Source organism: Melospiza georgiana, chromosome 2 (assembly GCF_028018845.1).
Source record: "Melospiza georgiana isolate bMelGeo1 chromosome 2, bMelGeo1.pri, whole genome shotgun sequence".
Classification (NCBI taxonomy): Eukaryota; Metazoa; Chordata; class Aves; order Passeriformes; family Passerellidae; genus Melospiza; species Melospiza georgiana.
In genome coordinates this window covers 72972147-72994606 of record NC_080431.1, presented here as the reverse complement: position 1 = coordinate 72994606, position 22460 = coordinate 72972147, and the positions used below count along the sequence as shown (strand labels likewise).

Genomic DNA, 22460 nt, shown 5'->3' with positions numbered 1-22460 from the left:
AAAAAGGCTTTATATGTCACTGTCTCTTGGTCTGGGGAAACTTGACATGTCCTATTATATTCCTTTTTTTTTTTTTATTTAATTTAATGTGTTTTTTAAATTCACAAATGGGATAATTATTGCATATTTTTACTTGTGCATTTTTTATGTTTCCTTGCCATGTGCTCCCTTGGTTCAAGAAGTTTGCTGGATTTCAAAATAAAGCTTGAGAACGATCTGGCCTGGTACTATTATTTAAAGAAATGAGCTTTGATCTCCTGCAGTAGAGACTACAAGTGTGTTTGATGTGGTCATGCCTTTCCTGCCTTGCTCAGGCCCTTGCATTTTGTGCCAGCTTTGACAGAATGTTCCTGACTAGGGATGTAAACTTATGTCCTTGTGGGCTACTGTGGCCATTATTGGTCATTTCCAGGGATGTTTGGGTGTTTTCTTCCCTTAATCTATTGCAAGTCTCAAACTTTGCACCTCTCTCTTCTGCAGAAAATGTTGGCACCCAGTTAGAAGTGATGGTATAATGCTCTGTGGATTGTGGCAAATAAGATTTTTCATCTCCAATACTTGGTAGTGAGAGTCAGTCCTTTTCTATGGTAGTTTCAAAGCTATATGTAGTCCTGGGAGATCAGGCCCACAGCTGCCTGTGTTTTCCCATCAGGTCTGCCTGCAGAATTACACAGTCCAGCTGAAATTTTGATTTTCCTGTGAACACTTGCCAAGGTGATGTTTCAGACATCACCGTATTTGAGATCCATCTCCTCTTTCGGGGCAAGGTGAAGCCGAAAATACTTTTACTTCTCTATGCCAGACTTGCAAGCTGGCAATCAATGTGTTTTATTTTGAACTTAAACATTCATTTCTTGATGATAATAGTGCTTGAAGCCAGAAGAAAGAAAATATGGTGGCACAGTGCAAAGCATATTTCCTGGAAACATGAAAATTTTGTTGCCCCATTTCTGGCTCTATCAATGTCTTCCCTGGAAAATATTAAAGGTGGCTTATACTGCGGAGAGATTTCCATGTTGGGGGAGAGGAGGAGGTGTGGATGATGAGCCACCTCCATGTCCTGTGAGCTCTTTGTGCCAAATACATTCCCTGCCTTTATGCAACAGGAAACAGAAACCAGCTATTCAGTCCTCTGGGTAACGTGTACAAGAATGAAAATGAGCAAAAAGGTAAAAAGCCCTCTTTATTTTCTCTTGTTTTATCATTTGGAAGGTAGGTCTCTGTGAATGACTTGCTTGAAGAACACATTTCCTCAAATATCTATAATCTTTGTTTATGTACACACAGTTATAAGATATTTGTGCTTAGCTCTTAGCACGTGGGGTATTTCTTCAATTTCCAGAGCATTTGCATGTGCTTTATAAATAGTCTGAACAGGAAAATAAGACTGAAAGACTTTAGGTAAATTATTCAGATGATGATGATGATTAAAAATAATTGGAGCTCCATTAATATGGTGCTATTAAAAATACAAATGGAAAAGTACTGGGATGAAGTATGAAAGGAGAGATATGAAAGGTTCATGGAAGATAATTACATTTCAGTCATTTTGTATTGCAAAACACAATCATGTTTTAATACTCTATTTTGTTAAGGAAAAAAAGACTCCTGACTTTGATTTTCCATAGCTACCATTGTTCAATTTTAATAAAGAAATTTCTATATTTAATTACTTACAGATTTCATGTTTAAATATGACATAGCTGAAGTTACAAAATATTCATCTTGAAATCTTTTTACTTGCCTGCTGCCAAGAAATAACATAAAATGGGATGAAATCTATGTTTTAATTTAGCTCCAAATTAAAAAAAAAAACTTGGAGGTTTTTTTTTTGAGACAAGAAAAATATTTAAAATAAAAATATTATTTTTTTCACAAAAAATTTTAAAAGTAAAAAAAATTATAATTATGTATTTTGTGCTTGGGTAGGTGATTTTCTGTAGTTATTTTCCATTGCATATCTCTTTTTCCTTGTCACACTGTGGTAGAAACTGATTTGACCATTGTCTCACGGGGTGATCACCTGTCACCTCACACTGTGCTGATGCTTCTGTTGTTTCCTATGCTGCCCATGGTCTGTGGTGGATGAGTATGGGAGCGTTATTTGTCATTTATTTAATTCTCCTTGCTCCTAAACCTTCTTCAATTCCCTGCTCCCCTGAGAATGACTCTTCTCTCTTTCATTTTCACTGTCAGGAGAGGCACCATTTTTCATTTTCTTCATGTTCTAGTGATTTAGCTACACCTTTTCCTTTGGGGAAACTTCTGCAAAGTCAGGCTTGGATAATTGCAATAGAGCCAAAACAGGGGCAATACCTGCTTCTTTCTGAAAATCCTCAGTAGTGTTTTTTCTGAGCATTTCTAAATAGTCCCCAAGACAGGACACATGTAAAACTGTGCTCCACAGCTCACAATGTGCCTGCACTGTGCGGGAAGAAGAGCAGGAGCACAAGTTAAAGCTGACCCACACACATTACTGCCAGAATGAATGCTGCATTTGGGTCAAGAAGTGACATTGCTGTGCTCATTGGGCGCTACCTCCAACCCATCTGCTTCTTTCATGGCTGAAGTGGCTCAGGCAGTGCCACATGGGGTACTTATAGTAACCATCAAGTCTTTCACCATATTAATTTTAGGTCTTATTTCATGTTGATGAGAAGGGATGAGACTACACAGAGATCATTTGGAAGAAAAATCCTAATTCTGCACTTGTTCTGTATTTCTCTGAAGTATATTGAGATAGCTAACTATTCGAGTATTCAAGAAGTGATATCCCAGCTGGAAAAATCTTTAGCTGGGGGTATAGTATTTGGGATGAAATATTTAGTGATTTGAGTATTATATTTGAGTATATATATGCTTACTGTATTGATTTCTTCCAACTGCATAAACACCCATTAAATACAAAACTAAGAAATGTCTTCACACTCTTCCAATCACCCATCTGCTTAGTTACATCCATCGGGAATAACCCAGAAGCACAGAACAGACTAATGTGTTTCCAGCTGCTGCAAATGTTCTGCAGGGCTCCCTGCTGTCAGCAGAAGGATGACCCTCACAAAGGACAAGCTGTTATAAAATGTGAGGTGTCCATCTCATGGTTTGGAGAACACATCCAACTTGTGGCACATTTGGAGAGCAGTCAAGGTGCACAGAGAAGGTGGTTTTCTGGGTAAGAGGTTGGTGATTCAGAGTATTTCAGGTTAAAAGTAATGTTAACAACCCACCTGGGAGGCAATAAATAGCTAGTCTTCTACCAAAGTGTCATGTAGTGTTTTAGTAGTAAGAGAAGAGCAGGGCAAGAACTGTCTGAGGAAAAGGAGAAAATGGTAATAAATTCTTCACTTTGCTCTCACTCTACTGCAGCTTTCCACAAAGACGAACCAAGTTACTGCTGTGAAGGGCAGTTTGATACATTGTGCCTCAAAGTGGACACCTTAGTGTATCCTCTTAGCTTTTTTTTCTTATGGTTGTTTTGCAGCTCATTTTGTATTTATCACAGCATTTTTTCCCTTTGTTTTTTCCCTTTCTTTTTTTTTTTTATATATTTTCTCCCAAAATTTCCCTACCTTCTTCACTTTCTTATTTGATTCCTCCTTTCTTCTCTCCATATACACAAAAATAAGCCAAAATCCCTTTTTTCTTCTTGCAGCATTGCCTAGCTGTTTGGCTTGAAGTGTTCATGGACAGCTAGATTTCCTTTTGAAGCTGAACGTTGACTTTCAAAGTCAGATTGGGAACAAATTTTAAAGCTCCTTCACTGAACTTCTTAATTCAAAGCTAAAATTTAAGCAGGCCAACTCTCTTAGAAGTGAATGCCACAGGCAGGAGGAAGGACAAATGTGATCTAAGTTGCCTTCCAAGAGACTGAACATCAAAGAACAATCACTACCCATTCCCCGAGCTATGCAGAAGGCTGGATTTCCTGGGCAGACTTATTCTCATTTTCAAATCTTGCTCTTAGGACAAAGGCTTTCAAGTTAAGGACTAAATTTTTCAGTATCCCTAGTAGCAATGCACTGTGTTAACCAGTCAAAGGGCAGTCAGTGGGAGTGAAGGTTTTTCTTATTATCTTCAGGATTTTGATTCTCTAATTTAGGTAGAAGTTTTCACACCAAAGGTGTTCCCTTCACCCCAGTTATTTCTTCCTGCTCCTCTTCCCCAGCCTGGGTCTCAGAAGCATTTCCAACAGTTTGTCTTAGTTGAGTTTCTAATAAAACTAAGCTGGTGCTTCTTGACCTGTTCCAAATTTCACTCTTATCACATATTCTTTTTTTCTTAATAATTTTCAAGTTCAGAAAGACATCTTCTGAGCAGGACAGAGGATATGGAAGAAAATAGAGACAAAAGATTAGAAGAGGAGGGCTTCTTTCCTTTCCTTCCTTTCTTCCCTTTCCCTATTTCTGCATCCCTCACTCTTCTCTCCCTGAGTGCCTGGTCAGAGGCAACCCCTGCACCCTCAGTTCCTCTGTAATGGCAGAGCATGTTTGGTCTTGGCTTTATTACAGATCCTGTCACATTTGGGAAGGAAGATCCAAAAGTTCTCATGTTACCCTGCCCCTTTCTCACAGAACATGAACTACAGCTCAATACACCTTTGAAAATCAGGGACAGACAAAAGGCAAAAAATCTAACTAATAGTAACTTTAATATAGAAACTACTATCTTAAACTTGATGGCAATTGCAGTGACTTATTAGTGGTTGTATGTGGTTTAGGAGATAGAAATGTAATGTGTTGGCAACTGTTACATTTTGCTTCTTCTAGTGCTCGGCTGCATGAAAATATCAATATATTGAACCAACATATACCAGGATCAGTGCTTTATTCCATGCTGAGAGACTGGTATCACTTTAAATAAACCAACACACTCATAGCAATAAAACTCTCCACTTCAAATAAATCCTAGATGAATAATAATATATAGTGTTTCTGAATGCTTTTCATGAAATTAAAATTCTATTCAGATTAGCACAGTAGCCAAGTCTTGTTTACTATGACCTCTTCTGATTCAGGTAGGAGACACATTTCTCTTTCAGTAGCAACATAAGGAGCTTGGAATTTTTTTATGTTCCTGACAAGAATCTTCAGTATCTGTTTAGAAAAACTTCACGGTTTCATTTTTTTTCCAATTTTTAATTTTTTGTTGTTGTAAAACCATAAACCTTATACATCCTCAGGCACTCATGTCAGGAAAATGAGAAAAGAGATGCTCCTAGATGACACATGAACGCAGAGAAGATTAATTTTAAATTTGAATATTTTGGATGATTTGCTTTCACAGAATAAAATATCTCCTTGTAGTTTGGTCAATAAAAGAAAGACAAGCACTTTTCTTCAATATCTGCAATCTTAAAAGACTAATAATCATCAAAGAAAAAAGACATCTGGGATACTTACGCTTTACAATTGCCCTCCAATTCAAGTGTATTTTTATGTTTTTCTTTTCTACAGAAATGACATTGAAAGTTTCAGTCATTGTCTCTATGAGGAAAATGTGTTCTTTTTCTCCCGATTTAAAAATTTCCCACTGTTCGGCGTCCCGCAAAGTCGTATTATTGAAGTGATAAATTAGATTTTATTGCTTACTGAGCAACGATTGGACTTCTGCTAATCATTCCTAATGAAGCAAATCATGTTAACAGTGGGTTGCAAGAAAATCATTGCCAGTAATTTTATTTTAAGGAACTATTTTTATAAATTAGATAAGGGAAATTAAAAAAATATTGTTGCTTGATAAAATGCAAAGGATTGGAAAGAATATGGCATTTTCCAAATATGGATCATGAAAATACTTTTTTTCTAGCACCAAATTCTCACTGGGTTTATGTGTCAGAAAATACAAAGCAGTAAATGTTTGTAGAAGAACAGAGGATGAATCCTTTCCTTTTGTTAGAAGAACCTGTGTGGACACAGGAGACTTCCTGGTGAATTGTTATTAGATGATGAGATTTCATTTCACTCTCTTAATTAACACCTCAGACTCAAGCATCCTCAGGATCGCTTGCTAGTTATTAATATTTCAGATAAGGTGAACAAAGTTCCAACACAAATAAAAGTAGTGATCAAATACTGTCCCTGGAGGCACTGCAGACAATGGAAAGAAGGGCTGGTCTACAGTGGCTGCAGTTTTTAAATTTCATTGCCCACATGGTTTTATATTTTCCCCCTCCTTGTTGAATGAAGGCCATAGATCTGGACCCCAGATCCACGTGGATGTGCCCTGTGGTCCCAGTCCTCTTGCACTCCAAACCACCAGTAATCACCACTTTCTTCCTTACTTCCTTCATCTTTCTGACCTGAAAATTTTATTAGTCCATTTTTCCTATAACCCTACTCTCTCTATAATCTAGCCCCTGTGTGCAGTTGCACAATTTCCATCAGACAGAAAACTCCAGGAGATGATGGAAATAATGTTAAATGCTTACCTTGGTGAGCTAGGTGTCATGAAAGTGGCTGTGAGCCTGACAGAAAAACTAGTATGGATTTAATAAGAAGCGACAATAATTTTCCTAAAAAAGAGACATTGAAAGGCATCATCCAGAAAATTTAACAAGATGCAGCACTGTGGAAGAGTGCAAACACCTTTTCTTTCTGGGCTTGAATTTATTTACTATGTAATGGGGTTTTTTTTTTGGTTGTTGGTGCTGTTATTGTTTTTTCATCTCTACAGCGAAAAATTTTCCTGAAAGCATTTAGCTCCTCAAACTGGGAATGGGACTGGGAGCTGCTCTTCTTCATGTGTGGGGTTCAGAAAGTTATCTGTACAGTTGGATGAGGGAAAGGTTTGGGTCTTTACTTGCCATAAACTCAATAACCAATATTTAAGTCAAAAAATGCTGTGCTACCCAAAATGCCGCTGTTGGTATTTTAGGTAGGCATGAATGATGGTTAAAGACAGATACCAGCCAAATAGTTTTGTCATATGACTGAGAACTTCACAGAATGATCCCATGGTGAGTGATTTGCTCCCTTAAATACAGAATTAGTTGTCACTTTAACATAAGTATGAAGAAAATATTGGATTAGAATTAGTATGTAGATGTAAATAAGGAGACTGCTTACTTTTGTTTTTCTAAAACTTCTATTGATCTACTTTGTAACCTGAGAGTTTTTTCTGTGTTTTCAATGTTTTTTTCATCTTACAGATTCTGAAAGTGAATTTAGAAGACCTTTGAAAGAATACTGGGAAACTTTGGAGAGTCCTTTGAAGAACTCCATCCTATTACTTTGCACAGTAGCTCACATAAAAGAGGTCTGTGTAGTGCATAATAAGAGTCAGCTCTCCTAAATGTCTCCTTACGAAAACAGTAGATTTCAGTCTTTCTGTTTCAGACTGACCTTCCCCACACTCACTTTTTGAGGCTACTTGTATAAAAGTTACACTTGAGGACACACATTTCTGAATTGTCCTTGAGGAGGAACACAGGACTCGCCTCTCAGGCTCCACCTGCACTTGAAAGCCCTGCATTACATGGCCTATCCATTCCAGCCTACCTTGGTTTTACATGTCTTATTTAGACCTTGGCAGAAGGCACTGACACCCTGGCAATGAACTGGCAGGGAACATCCAGCCCAGGGGGCTTGGGTACTTATTTTATGGTACTGGCTGATGTCTGTGGTTCTGCAGGAGGGTATTGGAGCTTCTCTTCACTGCCGCATTGAGCTGCTCAGTCCAAATTAAAACAACTGCTAATATAGTCCACTTAATTTCTCCTTAAATTACTTTGAAGTTAATCTAGTTTCATGGACTTTCACTGACTTATTAAATTCCACCTGCAAAGGCAGGAAGTTCTCTAAAAAGAATCTTTATGAAGTGAAAATTTGACACGATGAAACAGCTCAGACAATGTTAAGAAGTGGAACAGGACACATGAAAGGTTGGTACTTCTGTATATTAATTTCTCCATTATGTCAGTCTGCTGAAAACAACTCAGTAATAACAGTCTTGTGGGCATAGTAATAAAACCTACTCTGCTTAGTGCATCTACACTTTTTTCAGAGGGACAAATATCATGGTTTAGGAAGGGTATTCCCCAATTTAATAAGCCCACTACAAAGAAACCCTCAAGCTGCCCCCCTACCTGCCCTCCAGTGGGAGACACAAAAGGCAGAGATCAGGTAGAGACAAGAACAATTTACTGGAAACAGCAATGAGCTAAGGAAACAAACAGTAACAGCAACAATATCAATAACAAAAGTGTACAAAGAGAGGGTGATTTATATGCAAAATGCTGACCAAGCCCGGGACAATATTGGACCCTCAAGGCTCCTCCCCCTGCCCCTGGTCTGCTTCAGCCCTTTTTCAACCTGAAAAATACAGGTCTAAACTCTTCACCTGGACTCATTTAATAGCCATCTGGAGATCCTTCGAAAAAGGTGATTCATTTGCTCAGAAAGCTGTCCCTGAAAGTGCCTATCTCTTTCCATCCACTGCAAAGCAATCTTGGGCAATTAGCTATAACTGCTCACAGCCATCTTAGAGACCTGAGTTTTGGAAAGCCAATGCTGAAAGCTCCTGCTTGGAAGGGGAGACATTGGCCACATAAAAAGCATTATCCTCACCTCCATTTTAGAGATGGACAGGTTAGGCAAAGAGGCTGCTAGTTGTTTACTCAGTGTCCTGTCCTGTACTATGGCAGTAATAGGTGCCCCATGAAATTCTGTACAGTAACCATAAAATAAGCTATTAGGATGGCCAGGCATCTAAGTTTATATAACAGCATGACATGAGAGATTGTGGGTTGTTTTTAACCTATTTATAACTTCACTGATTGAATTAATAGCTCAGGTTTCAGGTCCTAATAAAACCAGCACATGCAATATTTGGGAAATTATCTCCAGATTGCTGTTATTTTTTCTACTGATACTCAAATAATTTTTATAGATTGATAAGCAGTTTTGAAAATGGTCAAACTGCATCTGGCTTCAGGATTTGGACATAATGACTTGACTGCAACAGATGTCATGTTTATGTCAGAATGATGCATGAGTCACACTATTCTGCCATGTTAAAAGAAACACTTGCTATTTTTAGAATTTGGCTTATAAACAAGCTACATTTCCATTAGCTGCCCAAGGGTGAAAGAGTAGCTGTCACTTTACTGATTGCACATACTCCACCATATGTCCGAACCCTGAACTCCTGCAAAGTTGGGTGGAAAAATCAAATGCAAAGTGAAACTTTCTTTCTCTCTCTCTGTCTTTGTCTTTTCAAGCATGAAATCTTTAGGGCATTATTTTCATGGTTTATCTCATTGTTTCCATCAACAGAGTGCAAGAATCAGTCAATGATTATAAGGCTGCCTTGTGTGTGGTTTTAAAAATGACTGGGCTTTTCGGGGATTTATACTCTTGACCCACAAGACAACAGCAATTTTTGGAAATGAAATTCTAAGGTTACTTAATTCTGTATCACCACTGCTGACAAATTTCTAAATTTGTGCCTTCTAGATATATTTTTGTGACCATAATATCCCTTGTTTTTTCCATCTTTTAAAACAAAAAAAAGATATGACTTTGTATGAGAACTCTCCTTTGCTGTTGTTTTGTCTCACTGAGGAAAAAATAAAAGAAGGAAAACATTTAAATTATGCAGTCATTTTCAGGAAAAGAGGGCTTTCATTGTTTGGCAAGGAACTAAGATGAGAAGAATGTTGGACTGTGTTTTGGAAAGCCCAAAACATTTATTTTGTGTCCTGTTTTTTTACGCTATTTCACTAACTTCAGATATTTTTCTACTTAATGTAGTCCCTGTAGTCATTGTTTATTTGGGTTGAACACCCTGGTCTAAACTAATTCTTGATGCAACTCTGGTGTTTCTCTCAAATTGCAGCAGGGATGACATTATCCCAACTTTCTGTTCTTGTTTCATCACAAGGCAGAAGCTATTGTGACCAAGATGCAACAACATTAAAAAATCAGCTCCCCAGAAAATTTGTGACAGAAAATGAGACTTGACGGACTGACTGGAATAACCCAGACTCTAGTCTAGAGAATATATTAGAGAGCCAACACTATAATTGTAATTGGGAATGAAAAAGAAGGGGATGAGGCATAAAAGTCTATATGGACATGAACCTATGACTAAGAATTTTTAAAAATAAGTTGGTATCAATTTACAAAAGAATTTGATGGAAATTGGGAAAAGTGAATACAGGAGACCTGACAGCAACAAAGATCTTCTTTCTGTTTCTTGCTTTTCCCACTGCAGAACAGAAATTAGCCCTATAATTTTAAAGCTTTTCCTTAAACGTAGGTATTTTTTGCATGTATATGCAAAAATATTTTTGTGTATGTATATTCATTCCTCATATATATATATATATATATATATATATGTTTTCAGATAAGCATAGGCCTTAATGCTTCTTCCGAAGGAGTCTCTGGTTAAGAGAGGAACAGAAAAGTGAATTTGGGCATATGCAAGCCTTCTGTTTGTGATGCTCAAATTGCTTCTCTCAAGCTGATTGTGCTCTTGGAGCAGTGTCTCTGAGCCCAAATTCCTCAGGTGTGTCACATTGGTTAATGGAGAGCCTGATGTCAGACAGATCACTTTTACCTGTTCATAAGGGCTAGGAACTTTAAACTGTCCTCAAACTGTGATCTGAATCCCGTTAGCCATATGGCTTCCAATAAAGGTCAGTTTTAATAGTAATTAAATGGTGTTTCTTGTCAGCTGTGAAATATTTCAAAACTGTAAGTATCTCTTAACATTTTTCTCTGTATTGAAATCTTTCACATTTTCTTCATTAAGTAGACATAATTCATAGACAGTGTCTTTGGCCAGATGTTGCTTTAAATCAGCTTCATGTTACTCAGAAAAATGTTGTTTTCAGTGATTTATATGTAATTTTTTTCTGCTTGCCATCACTGACAAGCCTGTCTTCATTTTTTTGCCTGCATTAGACTTATTTTGGGAAGGAAAATAAAGCATAGCAATGGCTTTTGTTCAGCTATTGAAAAGGATTTGATTCTACATAACTTAAAGCAAGGAGAATTTGACAGGGTTTGAGTGCTAGTCCTGGCAGACTATAACTGTATGAAATGTTTTTTTTATTCATTGTAGATCGTGCAACTTATTATACCAGTAAAGAGGCTCTAGGAGTATAGAACTAACTCTCCACAATGCTGAGAATCCATCATGTTCACATATACATTGCCCACTGAACTGTGACACTCTGAATAATTAGTGTTATTGACTGGTAGGGCTTAGGGTGTGCTCATGGGCTAAGAGGCAGCAGATCAGAGAGGTGGTGATTCCACTCACAGCGTGGAATTAGTGTGAAATGGAGGTTCTCCTTGTCCATCCACAGGAGTGGGAATAACCCATTAGATTCTGTCCTCCAGTGGCCTGCTTCTAAATACCAGGGCAGCAATGCCTGAAAATATCAAAAGGCCTTATAAAAGAGCAAGCATGTGATTCTCAAATGTATTATTTAAAGTAATGTGAATTTAAGCATTTTTTAACAATTGGGATTGACAACATTGCAATATAACACTACTGTAATAAGATAATATTGTGTGCTTAAAAATATTATTAATCACATCTGATATAATTGTTTTTTGTTTAACAAATGTCTGTTTCTACCACCAAGTTAATAACTCACACTGAAAGCTTCATTGGGTTTAATTATGGAATACTCTGAGCAAACCAAACAAACTTTTCTGCCTTTCAGGTGCCAGAGCAGGCATTGCTTCAAGGACTAATGTGCATTAGATGATGAGTGAAAATGGAATCTGAAATTCTTAGCCCACTTGGGAGCTTCATGGCTTTAATTTTTACACTGAAGATGAAGTATACAGCCTGTCCTGAAAAGTGACATTTTAGAAACTGTTTTGCATTTGAGTATATGTTCATAGAAATTGGGGAAAAAAGAGTATTTTTTTTACTTAAATAGCACAAGTATGAGGTTTTGAATACCACAATGAGAGGTTTTGACCCATTCTTTAGAAAATTGCAGCATTTTAATATTGTTTGCAGATTCTAAATCTAGTGTTCCTCTCAAGGTGTAAACAATACCAACAGAATTGCACTAGCATAAAACATTATAAGAAAATAATTTGGAACAGGGGAAAATGACTGTTTGGAAACTGCCCTTTGTTTATAGACAGTTAATAGATCAAAAGGAGGCCAAATTGCGCACAGTTACTGTTAATCACTGCATGGTCCCAGTCTCAGCAAAGTGCCTTTGGAGACCTGAGCAGAGAGCTCATGCCACTGTACCTCCTTTATGAGAAAAACCCTACCCACACAGAAAAATACAAGGTAGCAGTTTAGTCATAGACCAAAAATAATGAAGCAGACTGAGACAATGGAATAAAGGGAACCAAGAATACCTGTAGAAAAGAGAATAAAAGTGAAACTAGGAGTCCCTCCCATCCTCCTCCTACCAAGACCCATGCTGATTCCCAACACCAACCCAACCATGCTAGTGCTCAAAGGAGCATCTTGTTTTAGTTCATAAATTACAAAAATCTGTTCATACAGAAAGCCTGGGTCCATCCATCATAGCTGGCATGAAGTGAGATGTGCAATGCTCCATACCTGTCCCTGCTGGAGCCTCTAGTGCAGAAATGCTGTCAGCCCCTGGCACATGGGGAGCAATGCCCTCACCCTGCCCATGGAGCAGAGCCCAGAGTGGCCACCAGACAGCAAGATCCACCTGGGCATAGGGGGGTGTCCATAGGAGGCCACAGCATATAAAATCCATTGCCCTGAGATAAATGTAGTAATTTCCCTATTTTCCTTTGATTTTATGGCTGCTGAGACCATGCTGGATGCAAGAGCATTAGCTGTATCTTAGAGATATCTTAGAGGTCTTTTCCAACACTGGGAGAGAGGAAATGGCCGCAAGTTGCTTTAGGGGAGGTTTGGGCTGGATATTAGTGAAAAATATCTTCACTGAAAGAGTGGTCAGGCATGGGAACAGGCTCCCCAGGGAAGTGGTGGAATCACCAGCCCTGTAAGACTTCAATAAATGAGTAGATATATGGTTCAGTGTGCAGAGTGGTATGTGGTCAGAGGCTGGACTTGATGATCTTGAAAGTATTTTCCAACCTTAATGATTCTACGATATTGTGATTTTAAATGATTATATAACTCTATAATCTCAAAAGCAGTGGTTCCTGTTCATATATGAGTTATCTCCTTGGGGTGTCTTTAAATATTTTTGTTTTCTAGTTTTCTCTGTTATCTTAGCTGAGGAATACAAGAACATGGGCATAATATATGTAAATATTGCAGGCCAAGACACTGAGAGGGAGCAAGACGGTAGGCATACCAGTTATCTAATGAAATTTGGGACATCCAAGTTATTTTTTCCAAAACACATTAAAAAATTCAGCTTAAAACAACAGACCTACTTCCCACAGAAGTGAAAAGATTGACAAGGTAACAGCACCTATGAACAGTCTCATTTTGCTGTTTTGTAGTCCCTTTGCATAGCAGTATGCTGTTTCTACCATTTAATTGAAAAGGCAATACCATTAATTGATGACTTAATTCCCCATAAATGACTAAGGATTGCATAAAGTCCATTTTCTAGAAACAGTCCTGTATATAATGTATGTAAAATTGCTCTTCAATATTAGGCAATGCTAAAGCTCACTTTACAGAATTAGGCTAATAACTGAGTATTCCACCACAGACAAACTAGTGCTCGTTCAGTGGTCAATATAAAACCACTATAAGCTTATAAATTTAATATGCTGTTTGCTAAAAATAGATTGTTTATTTTCTATCCTCTGCTAATTATTCCAAAATTTCCATCTGAGTCAAATTTTCTGTGTTCTTAGTAGACAGAACAAAATGCCTCACTCATTTTTTACTGCAGAAAATTTGCTTTTCTTTCAGATAAATACACTGATTTTAGCAAAAAGTTCAGCAAGCATAAAATCCCTGGAAAGGGGAGACAAATGCTTTTTGGAAATTTATATACACGAGGATGATTTTTAGTCACCTGTACTGGATTGTCTCTCTAGTACTGTCAAACAGCACTTCTAATGCCAAAATACAGAAAGACACCAGTTATCCTGGGGGAAATCTTTCTTGTATGATCTTTTCTTTCTCATACATCTTTGGTTCAGAGTAACTAGTGTGAATCAATTCTGATTGCCAGTAACAGCTTTTCTTCTTTGAAGCAAACTCCCTATAAATTCTGGTAAAAATATCTCTGCTCTGCCATATTAACAACAATTAGATTTAAAAGAAAACAACAGAATTTTGAAGTTCAAAATTACCAGTGCTAATATGCAGTCATAGCAACACAGCTACAGTTCTGGAAAAAAAAAAAAAAAAAGGAATCAAAACAACAACTAAGAAAAATAAAGAAATAAAAAGTAATTTTTTCTTACAGTGATCTTTCATTCACTTAAAATTTATGGATTTCTATTTTGCAACTGCTTTGAAAGTGTATTAAATGCTTTCTAGAATATGCCTGGGCGAAGAAATGACAATGTTATGCCTCCTAGCCTTCAAAATATGGTGCTGTGTGCTGAATGCCTACTGAGGGTGCTCTTTGCAAATTATAACTCCTGACTTCTGCCAACAAAGACTGTCAATGACTTACTAATACACATAAGTGTGTTTGAATGCCCAAGTACATTCCTTGCCACTATATTAGTGTAAAGTATCTACTAGTATGGGCTATTTTAATAATTAAAGGGAGCTTATGAGAAAGACAGAGGCCTTTTACCCTGTCCTGTAGTGACAGGACAAGGGGTGTTTGTTCCAAACTGAAAGGAGGTAGATTTAGACTGAACGTAAGGAAGATTATTTTATGAGAAGGATGGTGAGACACTGGATCTGGCTGCCTAGAAAAATTGGGGATCACCATAGACATGTTCAAGATCAGGTTGGACAAGGCTATGAGTAATCTGGTCTAGCAGAAGGTGTCCCTGTCCATGGCACTAGATGAACTTAAAGGTCCTTTCCAACACCATCCATTCTATCATTCCAATTGCCACATCTAGAGAGGCTCTCATTCCATCAATTTCTACTGGACAACTCTCCCATTAAGAAAGACAGTGTAGAATTGTTAAAGCATGAATCTTCCACTATATCATTCATAGCTCAGAGCATTAGGTCTGTAAAGGAAGGTGATTCAATTTGGCTGGCCTTGGACAACGCGTTCTGAAGTCAAAAAGTTATGGCAGGAAGTGTGCATTGCTCTTGTAATAAGGCATGGAGAGTAAAGAGTAAAAAGGCAAGTAAAGAACTGAGAGAGGTGGAAGAACACATGAGCTTTAAAGATGAAAACTCTTCTTCAGATCTGAGCAAGAAGGAGAACATTTCATTTCAAGCACAGACAGAGAACAATAGTTCTAAATTTAACTTTCTTATGATAATGTATGAGATGGGAAGAAACACCTATGTGATATATTTCAAACAGAACATGGTGTTAGTAAGTGGGGTGTGATGCAGTTATTGCATCATTTGAGATACAGAAAGGTGGAAGAGTGAGCAGATCTATTAATTTGACAGAAAATCTGTATCTCCTTATATATGAATTTTAGCAACCAGAAAAATCACATATTTCAATTTCCAAGTATTTTTGAAGGAGATGGGAGACTCATTTTGTAGGTAACCCTGAGGGCTCAGGACTGGGATATTACAGAAATGAAAAGTACTTTACTACTCACAATAGGCTACTTCTGTTCCCCAGTGATGCTTCCACAACTTTGTGCAGTTTAAGTGTTCAGTCAGCTACTGGCATGTCTAGGCCAGGGAGTACAACACTAATGTAATAATGAAAAGTTTTCTTCCTAAAGGAGCTATAAAGTGTCTACATATCTGCCCTTGAGAAACTGCTGTGTGATCTTAAATAACTCAAGGGGATCAAGAATTTTCTGTGAGAAGGACCACATTTCTGATACAGTTTTGCTTTTACCTATCACTTTTGGAGCAGTTCTGCTCTCGTGATGATATTTCTTTTTTCCATGTGGCAACACCTCCCTTTTAGATTTCCTGAAAGTCTGCCATCTCAGAAAAACCAAAACCTAGAATCGTATAAATATATAGACATAACAATCTTTTAAAAGATAAGGGTGCTTCTGGCTCATTTTTTTCATTACCCTCCTTCAAATCTTATACATATTCTTTTCTGCTTTGCTTCAGGTAGCAATTTCTGAAGGAGGAATTTTCATTGTGTTGATAGGTCCTTGTTGCTTAGAAACATTTTTCAATTTGCCACTGTGTTGGTATTTAGGTCACCAGTGAATTAATCTTTTTAAAATTATAGCTATGCAGTCCATCACCAATTCTGAACTATCCCATTGAGAATTGGCAGTTCAGTACACACTTGCTTATGGATTGAAAAGTTAAATTGAATGCTCTGTTTGGAAAGAAATTCAATGAAAGAGCAAAGAAAATGGTTTTTCTTCATAGTAAGAAAATACCTACACTTTGCAATGATAAACTCAGATATTTTCTAACCTAGATTAAATTTACAGTGTTGTCTAAAGGACAGACACTGCCCCATTAGGATTTTCACAAAACTGCCTTCACTTCAGAAAAGCAGGATCAGATCTTATCAGAGCAAAGGAATTTCAATAATCTTTCTTTGAAGCTGCTTTCTCAAGATCAATGAAACTTTTACATATTTCATGCTGCAATATATGGCAGTAATGACCATCCTTCTGTAAAAACGAAACAGTCATCATTCCTGAAACATGAGAAGACATGAAAAAAAAGAAAACTTCTCTTAATTATCAAGAAAGTTATTTCTTATGTCAGTATTGCATTTTGAGTATCTAAAACACAGATCTTCTAATAAATTAGGAGAATTTGGTTGATATATTCTGATTGCTATCTCATTTTTATTGTATTACTGGGAAGGACGATTTGCAATTGAGACCCATCTCTTGCCACCTCTCTGCTAATTGAATCTGCTCATTCCTGGGATGCTGTAAAGGAAGAGAAATAACTGGATAAAATATCAATTGCAACATGCCTCGAGTCACCTATTTTCCCCACCAAGGACCAGTTCCGCCTATTACCCTCAATATCTCATTGCTGGCCCTCAGATCTCTCCAGGGATGCCCAGAATTGAATGTGGTATTCCAGGCATGATTGTGGTAAAATACAAGGGGACATTAACTGCCTTGCTCTATAGTGCCTCTCCACACATGCTGCTCAAATTGCTAAAGGGATTTGAATTATCCGCAGATTACTTCAAAATGATCCAGGAGATAATAAAATGAGTGTAATAGGCACAGAACACTGTTTGTTCCACTTCCACTGAGCTCTCTCATTACTAAGGAAATAATGTGATACTGAGTTTAGGAAAAGCTATGGACTGGATCCTCTGCTGGTGCTTACCTCATTGGTACCATATGTGATCGTGCCAGTGGGGATCCGTCTCCAGTTCACTGTTACAATGATAACTGTGCATAGCACTAAGGGGAGAGATCCAAAAATGGCCCAGGTGATGGGTTAAAGACAAGTCTCAGGGGAGATCTTATTGCTCTCTACAGCTACCTGAAGGGAGTGTGTGGTGAGGTAACTGGGCATAGGACAAGAGGAAACAGACTGAAGTTTTGCCAGGGGAGGTTTGGAATGGATATTAGAAAAAAAATTCTTCATTGACAGAGTGATTAATCACTGGAACAGACTTCCCAGGGAAAATGTGGAATCACCATCCCTGGAAGTCTTCAAAAACAAGTGGTGTTGGCAGTTTTGATATGGTTTAGTGGGCATGGAAGCATTTGGTCAAAGGCTGGACTCGATGATCTCAGAAGTCCTCTCCAATATAATTTAGAAACAGAAATGGTTCACACTAGAGAGAGATTTCAAGAGAAGGAGTTTAAAATTGTAGTAGTTCTAAGCCCCACTCTAGTCATTACAGCATTTATGAAACATATTTCCTGGCATTTTCATGAGGAATACTTTTAGGTTGATTGGGTTATTTGTATGCAAAGTTATGTTCTTTTATATTATTATTTATTATGTTATTTTGTGATTTATTTGGCTTTTCTGCATTTTTAAAATTTAATTTTGATGAAGGCGAGTGCCAAATTAGATAATATTGTCAGACCCTTTATCCAAAAAAGGACACCAAACAGGTGAAGAGCACAAGTAGTCCAGAGGGGAACTAACTTAACAGCATGGTAGATTGCATAATTAATCAAATCTTTAGGGAAATAAATTTAGAATTTCTATACTTAAAAGTATTCTGTAGAAGATTCTGTGATTGAATGAGGAAGGGAGGGAGGGAGGGAGGGAGGGAGGGAGGAAGGAAGGAAGGAAGGAAGGAAGGAAGGAAGGAAGGAAGGAAGGAAGGAAGGAAGGAAGGAAGGAAGGAAGGAAGGAAGGAAGGAAGGAAGGAAGGAAGGAAGGAAGGAAGGAAGGAAGGAAGGAAGGAAGGAAGGAAGGAAGGAAGGAAGGAAGGAAGGAAGGAAGGAAGGAAGGAAGGAAGGAAGGAAGGAAGGAAGGAAGGAAGGAAGGAAGGAAGGAAGGAAGGAAGGAAGTGTGTTGTCATAAGCAAGAGTAAGACTTTGTGAAAACTTTATAGAGATAACTGATGAACTATTGATTGAGTTCCAAGTGGGAAAAAGTCCATTTTATTTAAAGTAAGGTTCTCTGATCATATTTACTTATTCATCCATTTAGACATCCTCTAAGATCTACTGGGAAGAGCTATTCACTTTTTCCCCCACATTTTTATACCTGATGTCATATTACTCTGAGGGATAAAACTCCACTGATCTCCTTTGCTCATGTCAGTTGGATAGAATTAAGTCTCCTGCTGTGTCAGGATAGTAGAGTGGAGATTGAAGGAGGCACTGCCTCTCCCATTACATGGGAACTTCTCATGTCTCCTTTTGTGCCCTTCAGGAGATGCACAATCCTTGCAGGACATTCAGGAAGCTTTTCAAGTCCTGTTTGAATACAGTAAGAGTAATTGGGTGCTGACTTTTGAAATGTTATTGTTCATTTCTGTAAGAGACAAAGAATAGCAAGCTGGCATTACAAGAAGGTTTTCAATTGCTCTCCAGGGGCACTTGTGCTCCAGCACTTGACAAATAATCTTTGCAGACTGTGTGTCATTTGTTCAGTTCCTTGGGAAGATTTGGTATGAGCAGGGTTATATACTCAATGCTTGTTTATTTTTTCCTAAAATAAACATGCAAACATTGAAAGGAGTGGAAGAGCAGAAGGGATTTCTTTATAAACACAGTTTTCACTCGCATTTGTTTGCATTATTCCAAAATGTGCTGAAGATACAGAAGAGTGCTGCATGTTCAAAGGCTTTCAGCACTTTTGAGTCAAAGCAGACACTATGGGAGAAAATTTCCATAGCAACAGAATTAAAGGGAGGAAAATATCAAAAGTCAGTTTTGGATAAGTATATGAGGAGATACTTATATTGTGGTGGGAGGGGAGTGCAGACTATGAGGGGCTACAGAGTAAGCAACTGAGCTCTGATTGCTCATTCTTTCAAAGAGTACAGAATCACCAAGAACCCCCAAATGTCCATTTAATCAGATTTGCATAAAAATCCAACTGATCATCCCACTCTGACTGTGGTTATTAATTATATAAAAGTTAGTATCCTAATTATTTATCAATATTCTAAAATATAATATTTCTTTCAGTACTATAGGCTTCCTATATGATTGAGCAGTGACACGAAGTGATATGTGTTGCCTCCCAAAGACCTCAGAGAAAGCATGATTATGCAGTGATCATCCTGTCAATAATCAGACACACTGATAACACTCATCAAACACTCATTCAGGTGTTTTATTCAGTTGTATATCTCATTTATAAATGCCCATTACCTGACAAAAAATTATTTAAAATACAATATAATTATATTTTATTTTAAAATATAAATAAAAACCCAATCAAATTATATGTTAATATGTCTTGAATAAAAAATTGCAGAGGATTATAAAATGGCTATAGATTATTCTTAAGTAAGGACCATAGTCAAGACAGCATAAAGACAGGTCTCTCAGTAGGAAGAAGATTGCATGTCCAGGTTTGCCCAGCTGCAGTTCATGTCCTAAGCTTACAGTTTTCATTGATATTTCAGTGTGAGACAAGGCTCCAGAGAGACATTAGTGCAGCCTTTCAGAAGTGAGCCTGTATAAAATATGGGCACAAACTTTCAAGTGGGGCTTGTTGAGATAGGATAAGACATAAAGGTTTCAACCTAAAAGAAGGCAGATTTAGACTAGATATAAGGAACAAAAATATGTGTCAAAGTGGTGAAACATTAGCACAGATTTCCCATAGAGGTGGTAGATGCCCCATTCCTGGAGATATTCAGGGTCAGTTTGGATGGAGTTCTGAGCAACCTGATCTAGTTGAAAATGTCTTTGTCCATGGCAGGGGTGTTGGACTGGATAGCCTTTAAGGGTCTCTTCCAATCCTGCTATGATTCATTGATGGACTTAATGTTAACTTAGGTTGGGCTCAATGGTTGTTTTCCAACTTAAATACTTCTATGATTCTATGATGCTAGGATGCTATGGAGAGAAATGAGATATTTGAGTTGTAAGTGGTTTTGTGGGTAAAAGATGGGAACAAGTATGGTGGGAGTAAAAGCAAATGTATGGCTACAGGGGGAGGAGGGTCTGGAGAGGCAATGGATGCCTCTGACACTTATGGAGAAAGAAATACAAACTTATGACTTCCAACAGACACAGGTATCCTCCAGACCTCCTGACAGGTTAGTTAGAATTAAAGGGAGTTGTGGGGGACTCCAGAAACAGGTGATGAAAGGTAAGCCCTTACCTATGGGAGGATGGAAGAATGTGAGAAGATCCTGGAATGTGCAATGTTATGTGCACAAGGAGGAAACCGTTGCCTATGAGGGATGAAAATAAACCAGTCAAAAAAAAAATCATTGCTGTTGCACACCAGAAGGATTTGTATTTAAACTTGCCACTTGGTGAATGGGCATTATTTGGAATAGATCAATTACATTCAGCTAATACTTTCCTTGGTAATCTTTCTAAATTGTTACCTAGTTGTGTGCTTTCTCAGAATCACAAACATTGCTTTAAAATCTACATCTGATATAGATGATCTGCAGTAGACAGGAGCTAGACATGTCTATAAGAGTGATGATAAATAGCTACCTCCACCACAAAATCTGCCTCTCCCCCTAATTCACAAACATAGCCACAAATCCATGCTGATTTTTTTTGGCAGACTGGCAAACAGCAACACGACACAATACCAACTTAGTACTCCTCCAAGAGTAAGTGGTGTGCAATTTCTCTGTCTGGAAACCAAAATGGCTCTGCCTTCCTTCATGTGTGGACTACATTCTACTGCACTGTGTTGACTTTGTGACACCTACAATAAACATTTCCATGTCTGTCTTGTGCAAAGTTGCAGACAGACACACACATACAAGAAATATGAAGAAGGGCTTTTTTCAAGGGCATGTAGTGATAGGGGAATTGTTTTAAACTAAAAGAGCAGAGATTTAGATTACAATCTTCACTCAGGGGTAGTGAGGCAAAAGTTGCCCAGAGAAGTGATGGATGCTCCACCCCGGAAATGTTCAAGGGCAGGTTGGATGGGGCTTGAAGCAACCTGGTCTAGTGAAAAGTGTCCCTGCCCTTTGGAACTAGATGACCTGTAAGGTCCCTTCCTACCCAAACCACTCTGCAATTCCATTCTGTGATATGCACACTCCAAGCAGTATGCAAAGTTGTGTATCTGGTATGTTCTTGTCATGCCTGGACCCGTTCAAACCTGAGAGTGACTTTTCCTGAAATATTTTTTGCTGTGTCTGCTACGCTCCATGTTAGTTGTCATGTATAATTTTACAGCCAGTTAGGCATACTACACATTGATTGCCTCTTTCCCCCACGGAACTTATCCCTAATTTCCAAACAGCTTTAATTTCTCTTGGCATATGTTGTAAAACAGTAGAATGGAGGATAGCATTTAATATTCTTCCCAGTAGCCAAATGATATTCTGCTAGTTCTGCCTCAGAAAACAGAAGCCTGCTGATTTTTTCATCAGCAACAGTACTGTACTTTTAAGAGAATGATGACTTCTCATCTGACTTTTGGTTCTACCCCCATTTAGATGAATTTTTTTTTTTCAACTTTTGCAAACTCTTTTTTTACTTTTCACACTTCTGGATTCAGGTGTTGTCTCTTTCCTCCCACCACACCTCAATGTGTATCTCTATTTCTTCACTGTTCACTCCTACCTACTTGCATTGTTGGACTGGGTTTGTGGGGCCAGATTTTGGTAGAGAGGGATCTATAGAGGTGATGTTTGTGAGAAACTGCTAAAAGCTTCTCCTGCGTCCAGTGGAGTCAATGCCAGCCGGCTCCAAGACAGAACTGCTGCTGGCCAAGGCTGAGCCTGCCAGCAATGGAAGTAGTGCAGGAAGGGAAAAGGTAATTAGAACATGTGAGAGGAACAGCCCTGCAGAGCCCATGGTCAGTGCAGAAAGATGGAGTGCAGCTGCTCCAGGTGCCAGAGC

General features: G+C 38.0%; 1 long non-coding RNA gene across 3 annotated transcripts in view; it reads left to right on the top strand.

Annotated features, from left to right (window-relative positions):
* LOC131096996 (uncharacterized) overlaps positions 1-22460 on the top strand; it is a 121352-nt gene that overhangs the window by 83343 nt on the left and 15549 nt on the right. For 2 of the 3 annotated variants that reach the window (XR_009116014.1, XR_009116015.1), the window contains one exon: positions 7148-7879. The exons of the other annotated variant lie outside the window; for it this stretch is intronic. This is a non-coding gene — a long non-coding RNA (uncharacterized LOC131096996). The remainder of the gene's footprint in view (positions 1-7147; positions 7880-22460) is intronic. 3 annotated transcript variants of the gene reach the window in all.